This window comes from Stomoxys calcitrans, chromosome 3 (genome assembly GCF_963082655.1).
Source record: "Stomoxys calcitrans chromosome 3, idStoCalc2.1, whole genome shotgun sequence".
NCBI classification, from domain to species: Eukaryota; Metazoa; Arthropoda; class Insecta; order Diptera; family Muscidae; genus Stomoxys; species Stomoxys calcitrans.
In genome coordinates, this window is record NC_081554.1 from 78,449,595 (window position 1) to 78,458,752 (window position 9,158).

The following is a 9,158-nucleotide window of genomic DNA, read 5'->3' on the forward strand; positions in this document are numbered from 1 at the left end:
GGACCACTATTATTTTCATTATATGTCAATGATATTGCAAGCATACCTGATGGATATGACATACACATATACGCTGATGATGTGCAATTGTGTTTCTCTTGCAGGACGAGTGATACAAGGTCATATGTGGCGTGGATTAATTTGCAGTTAATTGCCATCAGTGATTGGGCAACCAAGAATGGCTTGAAGTTGAATCCTGATAAGACGAAGTGCATTGTTATCTCGAGAAAGTCTATAGATACATTGTCTTTGCCTAGGCTTGCCTTAGGTGACAAGACCATAGAGTATGTGCAGACTGCAAGGAATTTAGGGGTATTATTTGACAATACTCTGTCCTGGAATAGGCATATTGAGTTGGCTATAGGACAGATTTATGGTATGTTACGGACTCTTTGGTCTATTCACCAATATATTCCATTCAGTGTGCGTCACGCAATTGCTCATGCCTATTTACTACCTAAACTTTTGTATTGTTGTGAGATATACGCAGAATGTGACTACGTCCATAAGCGTAAATTAAAAGTAGTTTCGAATGACATTACACGATTTGTTTATAGTATCAGACGTGCGGATAGTATATCATCGGCTTCTAGACAGTTTTATGGGATGGAATTTGAAAATTTTTTGAAATTTCGTGCACTGACTTTCATGCATCGCTTAATTTATACACATGAACCCAAATATCTTTACGACCGGTTGGAAATCTCACGATCTTCTCGAACCAATTGCATGGTTCCACTGCAAAGTAACTACTTGGTATGTGACAGACAATTTTTTGTTTACACCATTCGTCTCTGGAACGCCCTCCCAATCAATTTAAGAAATAGTCCTAATGAAAAGAACTTTAAACTTAAGCTAAAACATCATCTCACTTAGGAAGTAATTTAATTTTGACCCTTTAAATATTAGCTCACATTTATTAATATATACATCAAATTACACTAATAATTATTTATCTTCTGTATAATTCTTTAATCATTAATTTCTTTGTTTATACTTAAATACCTATGTAATAGTATTATTTTTGTGAAACTATTAGTTATTGACATATATCGGATAGTACTGTAATTTATAAGTAATGCTTGTTGTACTATCATTACATTTTTATCAAATAAACAAATAAATAAACAAAATAAACAATACCAACTGACCTACACTAATAAGAAGTATTTGTGCAAAATTTCAAGCGGCTTGCCTTACTCCTTCGGAAGTTAGCGTGCTTTCGACAAACAGACGGACGGACATGGCTAGATCGAAATAAAATTTCGCGACGATCAAGAATATATATGCTTTATAGGGTCTCAGACGAATATTTCGAGTAGTTACAAACAGAATGACAAAATTAGTCAACCCCCATCCTATGGTGGAGGGTATAGTTAAAGCTTACTGGAATCGAACAAGCATGATCGAGAGGGCGCTTTAGATGGGAGCTACATCAGGTTATAGACCGATTTATACAGAACTTTGCAACAAATGTTGGAATTCATAACGGAACACTACATGCAAAATTTCAGCCAAATCGGGCAAAACTTGCGGCTTGTAAGGGCTCTAGAAATCAAATCGGGAGATCGGTTTATATGGGGGCTATATCAGATTATGGACAAATTTAGACCGTATTTGGCATAGTTGTAGGAAGTCATAGCGGAACTCTACATCAGCCAATTCGGAAGAAAATTGCAGCTTGTAAGGGCTCAAGAAGTCAAATCGGGAGATCGGTTTATATGGGGGCTATATCAGATTATGGACAGATTTAGATCGTATTTGGCAGAGTTGTTGGTAGTCATAGCGGAACACTACATCAGCCAATTCGGAAGAAAATTGCAGCTTGTAAGGGCTCAAGAAGTCAAGTCGAAAGATCGGTTTATTTGGGGGCTATATCAGATTATGGATAGATTTAGATCGTATTTGGCATAGTTGTTGGAAGTCATAGCGGAACACTACATCAGCCAAATTGGAAGAAAATTGCAGCTTGTAAGGGCTTAAGAAGTCATATCGGAAAATCGGTTTATATGGGAGCTAAATCTAAATCTGAACCGATATATTAAGTATCTGTACAAAATTTCAAGCGGCTAGCTTTACGCGTTCGACCGCTATCTGGATTTCGACAGACGGACGGACGGACATGGCTATATCGACTCAGAATGTAGAGATGATCAAAAATATATATACTTGATGGGGTCTTAAAGAATTATTTCTAGGTGTTACAAACGGAATGAATAAATTAGTATACCCACATCCCATGATGGTGGGTATAATGAAGATGATTATCATGTTTGCCTTTTTAGGTCTGCTCAATGAATTCCAAGTATTAATTTTTGTTTTGGTATTCTTTCCTACAGCCTTTTCTTCCTTAATCTTTTGCTTCATGCTCATCTCGTTATGAATACATCCTGACAATTGTATTGGCTTCTTCCGAATGCCATAAAGCTGGGCAGCAGGACGATTGAATTGTCTTCTATCCTTCTCCTTGATGGCCAATACTGCAATCGGCTATAGTTGACAAATGCAATAAGAAATTTACAATGCTGTTTCAGTTTAACTGTCTATCTACATATAACATTTGTTGCTTGTCGTTGTACTTTATCAGTTTTTCCTTTGACAAGCCATGGGTAACATTGTGTTGTTTTCCAGACATTTGTAGCAAAGGATATTTATTGCTGTTTGTTGTAGTGGCTGCGTTTTTCTTGCAGGAAACATCCGAATGATGGGTCATTCATAGAAGGACATTAATGACAACGGATTGACATCTGGCAAGCTTAAGGCGATGATACTGTCAGACTGTAGCAATGCCATGAATGTTTACATTGCTGGCATGATAGTCGTTGCTCTCTATGGCAGATAGGTCTCATAAAAGTTCTAATGAAACCAATGAAGAGCTCATCACAGATTTATGGGTCACTATAACAACCGTTCCATGATTGTGATTGCAGTGTCCATTTCATGCTGTTTATATGTCTCACATACTAGAGGAGACACTTAAAAAGCGATGATATTATGAAACATTTAAATCTTATGCTTAATTAACTTTCAACTGTTATGGATTGCATTGTTCACTTCATTGCGGATATCGGTGCTGAAATTTAAACGGGTCATTAAGCAATAACATAAACGTACACTTTTGCAGATTTGTTTAAACAGATAAAAGAGGAAAATTTAAATTTAAAACGTTATACATCACCAAACGAAGATTGCCTATAATTAAGTTTTTAAATTAACCAGATACCTTGCTGCTCAGCCATACCCTTTGTAATATAGAATACCTTTGCGAACCAAAGATTGAAATCTAGATCTTTCAATCTGATGATGATCACAGTCAACTATCTCCCAATAGGCAACTCATAAGGACGAAGTGGAACCGATGAGAAGCTTTGAACCATATGCACCACACTTATTGTAGTAGGAGAATCGGCCGAGAACTTGCTGGCCATGTTGATTAGTTATGAGCAAAACTGTTGTATAGGGGTAACAGATCTCAGACAGTTTGGTGGCTCGGAGGCTTTAGCAAGGCTCCGAGGGTGTACATACAGCGACTAACTAAGTACAAGAGACAGTTGAAATAATTTTTCTCTTTTTGCAAATCGATAAAGGGGTTGAACGAGTTCTCCATGTTCCGCAGGATGCTTTCAAAGGACCCCAAAACCCCTTTAGAGCATAGAGAGAGAGATGACGTAGCCTGGACAAAGTCTAGTTCTGAGACCCCCCCGATGCACAGGTTGTGAAACACTTTCCTGTGTGCTCAGACTTGGCTCTATAATGAACTCGCATGCTATACTTGTTTCTAGGATACTACAAAATGTTGTGCTACTGTCCACCGTTAAGGACATGATAACAATGTAAACAAGTGAAAGGTCATTACAACATTTCGCTAAAATCTGGTTAATTTAAGATTTTGAACCCATAGCAGCTGTATCATATAATTATACCCTCCATCATAGGATGGGGTATACTAATTTCGTCATTCTTTTTGTAACACCTCGAAATATGCGTCCGAGACCCCAAAAAGTATATATATTCTTGATCGTCATGTCATTTGAAGTCGATCTAGCTATGTCCGCCCGTCGGTCCGTCCGTCCGTCCGTCTGTCTGTCGAAAACACGCTAAATTTCGAAGGAGTAAAGCTAGGCGCTTGAAATTTTGCACAAATACTTCTCATTAGTGTAGGTCGGTTGGGCTTGTAAATGGGCCAAATCGGTCCATGTTTTGATAAAGCTGCCATATAAACCGATCTTGGGTCTTGACTTATTGAGTCTCTAGAGGGCGCAATTCTTATCCAATTGAAATGGAATTTTGCACGACGTATTTTATTACGACTTCCAATAACTGTGCCAAGTATGGTTCAAATCGGTCCATAACCTGATACAGCTCCCATATAAATCGATCTCTCTATTTTACTTTTTGAGCCCCCAAAGGGCGAAATTCTTATTCGAATTGGCTGACATTTTATACAGGTCTCCAACATATAACTTAGTTGTGGTCCGAACCGAACCATATCTTGATATCGCTCTAATAGCAGAGCAACTCTTTTCTTTTATCCTTTTTTGCCTTAGAAGAGATGCGGGGAAAAGAACTCGACAAATGCGATCCATGGTGGAGGGTATATAGGATTCGGCTCGGCCGAACTTAGTGCCTTTTTACTTGTATTTATTTCGAATCGCTTTCTGTGTATGTGTTGTATGTGTTTCATAATGTGTCTTCTGTGGAAATTTGTGCGAAAATTTTAGCCTAACGCAAGCTTGTTTCAACAAGTTTACCTACAATATAAACATGAAACTGCACATGATATTTAAAATACCAATTTTTATATTTACTTAAATATTTAACAAAATTAACGCAATAAAAACTTTAATTGAGTTTAGTGAATAAAAATCTTTTAATATATCTGTTTGCATTTTTCCCACTATGCTTAAAACAAATTATTCACACACCATTTAACTTAAAATAATATTTCACTGTAAAAAAAAAGTTACTTCAAAAACTCAACGAAAAATAAATCGCAAACTAAAAGTTGTTGAGTAAACAAAATTTTCGTTGCGCAAAAATGTTTGCAACTGATTTTATCGGTGTTCGCTTTTATACTGGTGAGACAAGTTGTGATAAACATTTTTGACGACATTGTGAAAAGCAAACAGAGGCAGTGATTCAGTTGACAAACTATTCAAAATACACCAATCAAATCTATGAAGTTGTTCAACTATGATCTATCAATAACTTCCAAGAGTCAACACCGTCTAGATTTTGCAATGACAGCAGCCCATTTCACATAATGTTTGAGGCAAACCACTCCCAATACAGCGAAGTGTATTAATATAGCAGGCAAATATATTATTGAAAATGGCAAAGGGTGTATCATTACATTCTACACAACAAGTAAGAACGTTCCCGGCATCTTTTCTTTGGCAAAAAAGGATATAAGAAAAAATTTGCTTTGCTATTAGAGCGATATCAATATGATCCGGTTTAGACCACAATTAAATTATATGTTAGAGACCTGTGTAAAATGTCAGCCAATTCGAATAAGAATTGCGCCCTTTGGGGGCTCAAGACCGGGCTATAGACCGATTCAGATCATAATAAACACGTATGTTGATGGCCATGAGAGGATCCGTCGTACAAAATGTCAGGCAAATCGGATAATAATTGCAACCTCTAGAGGCTTAAGAAGTCAAGATCCCAGATCGGTTTATATGACAGCTATATCAGGTTCTGAACAGATTTGAACCTCATTTGACACAGTTGTTGAAAGTAAGAATCAAATAAGTCATGCATAATTTCAGCCAAATCGGATAGGAATTGCGCCCTCTAGAAGCTCAAGAAGTCAAGTCCCCAGATCTGTTTATATGACACCTATATCAGATTATGGACCGATTTGAACCATACTTGGCACAGTTGTTGAATGTCATAACAAAATACTTCGTGCAAAAATTCATTCAAATCGGATAAGAATTGCTCTAGAGGCTCAAGAAGTCAAGACCCAAGATCAGTTTATATGACAGCTATATCAGATCATGGACCGATTTGAAGCATACTTGGCAAAGATGTTGGATATCAAAACAAAACACGTCGTCCAAAATTTCATTCCAATCGGATAAGAATTGCGCCCTTTAGAGGCTCAAGAAATCAAGACCCAAGATCGGTTTATATGGCAGCTATATCAGGTTATGGTCCGATTTTAACCATACTTGGCACAGTTGTTGGATATCAAAACAAAACACGTCGTGCAAAATTTCATTCCAATCGGATAAGAATTGCGCACTATAGAGGCTCAAGAATTCAAGACCCAAGATCGGTTTATATGGCAGTTATATCAGGTTATGGACCGATTTGAACCATACTAATTAAAGCTTCTGGCAACCGAACAAGGATAATCGAAATATCGGTCAATATGGGTACTATATCAGGCTAGGCACCAATTAGGACCGTTCTTGCCACAGTTATTGTAAGCTGTAACAGAAATTACGGCTTCCAGGGGCTCAAGACCGGAAATCGATCGGAGATCGGTTTATAAGGGTGCTTCATCAGATAATAGCCCAATTTAGACCGTACTTGGCGCAGTTGTAGGAAGTCGTAACAGAACACCATGATTTAGTCTAAATCGGACAAAAATTGTGGTTTGTAAGGGCTTCAGAGTCAAATCAAATTGGGAGATTAGTTTATATGAGAGCTATATGCAAATCTGAACCGATGTGACCTATTTGCAATCCCCAACGACCTGCAACAATAAAAAGTATCTGTGTAAAATTCCAAGCTAGATCGACTTAGAATGTCAAGACGATCAATAATATTTTCTTATATATAAAAATCAATTTGTGTTTGTTTGTTTGTGTGATGGTTATAGACTCAGAAACGGCTGAACCGATTTTCTTGAAATGTTCACAGATGGTGCATAATGATCCCGTGGTGAAATTAGGGTACTAAATTTTTTGATATCTGCAGGGAGGCGCCCCCTCCCCCTTTCTCTAATTTTCAGAAACGCCAGATCTCGGAAATGGATGGTGCGATTTAAGCGAAATTCTGTGTGATCTCTTATAGTAACCTACAAACAAAAATTTGGTATCCAAATTTCGGATGGGGTACCTAGGGGAGGCGCCTCACCACCAAAACCTACCATATATTTATATACACCAATCACGACAATATGGGGCTCAAATGAAAGGTATTTAAGATTAAACAAGTATAAGCGTGCTAAGTTCGGCCGGGCCAAACCTTATATACCCTCCACCATGGAGCGCATTTGACGAGTTCTTTTCCCGGCATATCTTCTTAGGCAAAAAATGATATAGGAAAAGATTTTCTCTGCTATTAGAGCGATATCAAGATATGATCCGGTTTAGACCACAATTAAATTATATGTTGGAGGCCTGTGTAAAATGTCAGCCAATTCGAATAAGAATTGCGCCCTTTGGGGGCTCAAGAAGTAAAATAGAGGGATCGATTTATATGGGAGCTGTATCGGTCTATAGACCGATTCAAGCCTTAATAAACACGTATGTTGATGGTTATAAGAGGATCCGTCGTACAAAATTTCATTTCAATCGGATAAGAATTGCGCACTCTAGAGGCTTAAGAACTAAAGACCCAAGATCGGTTTATATGGCAGCTATAAGAGGTTAAGGACCGATTTGAACTATACTTGGCACAGTTGTTGGATATCACAAAAAAACACGTTGTGCAAAATGTCATTCCAATCGGATAAGAATTACGGCCTCTAGAGGCTCAAGAAGTCAAGACCCAAGATCGGTTTATATGGCAGCTATATCAGGTTATGGACCGATTTGAACCATACTTAGCACAGTTAATGGATATCATAATAAAACACGTTGTGCAAAATTTCATTCCAATCGGATAAGAATTGCGCACTCTAGAACTTAAGAACTCAAGACCCAAGATCGGTTAATATGGCAGCTATATCAAAACGTGGACCGATATGGCCCATTTACAATACCAACTGACCTACACTAATAAGAAGTATTTATGCAAAATTTCAAGTGGCTAGCTTTACTCCTTCGGAAGTTAGCGTGCTTTCTAATGAAAGCTAAAAGTAACAGCTGATAACTGACAGAAGAAAGAATGCAATTACAGAGTCACAAGCTGTGAAAAATTTGTCAACGCCGACTATATGAAAAATCCGCAATTACTTTTTGGGCTACCATATGTACTTTATGGTGTCTCAGACGAATATTTCGAGTAGTTACAAACAGATTGACGAAATTAGTATACCCCCCATTCTATGGCGGAGGGTATAAAAACGAATCTGATATCCAATTGTCGGAGCAAGTGCTAGGGGGACCACCCCAACTCCCAAAACACCCCAAAATCGGACATATTTACTGACTATGGCAATATGGGACTCAAATGAAAGGTATTTGCGAGTAAAATACGAATCCGATATTCAAATGTGGGACCAAGTTTCTGGGGGACCACCCCTTCCCCAAAACACCCCCAAAGGTTTTTGAGTGTAAAATACGAATCTGATATCCAAATTTGGGACCAAGTTTCTGGGGGTCCACGCATTCCCCAAAACACCCCCAAAATGGGACAAATTTATGACCATTGCAATATGGGGCTCAAACGAAAAGTCTTTGGGAGTAAAGCACGAATGTGATATCAATATTCGGGAAAAAGTGTTTATGGGCCACCCCAACCCCATAAAGCCACCCAAATGGACGTATTTGCTGACCATGGGGCTCAAATAAAAGGTATTTTAGAGTAGAACAAGAATCTTATATAAGATTTCAGGGCCAAGTCACTGAGTGGCCGTCCCATCCCTCAAAACACCCTTGAAACCGGTCATGTTTGCCGACTGTGGAAATATGGGGCTCAAATGAAAGGTAATTGGGAGTAGACTATGAATGTGATATCAACATTCGGGACCAACTGTCTAACCGACGTCCCACCTGCAAATAGGACTTATTTGCTCACCATGACAATTTGGGTCTTTAAGAGATTGGAGCTCGTTATTGATAGTTTTCAAGGTCCATACCACAAACCGGACATATTTGCTGTAAGGGGTTTAAATAAAAGATATTTGAGATTAGCAAACGTATTTGATATCCAAGTTTGAGGCCAAGGGCAATATGGGGTTCAAATAAATGATATTTGAGAGTAGAGCAAGATGCTGATATATCTCCAGGGCTAAGTGTCCTCAAAACTCCCCTAAA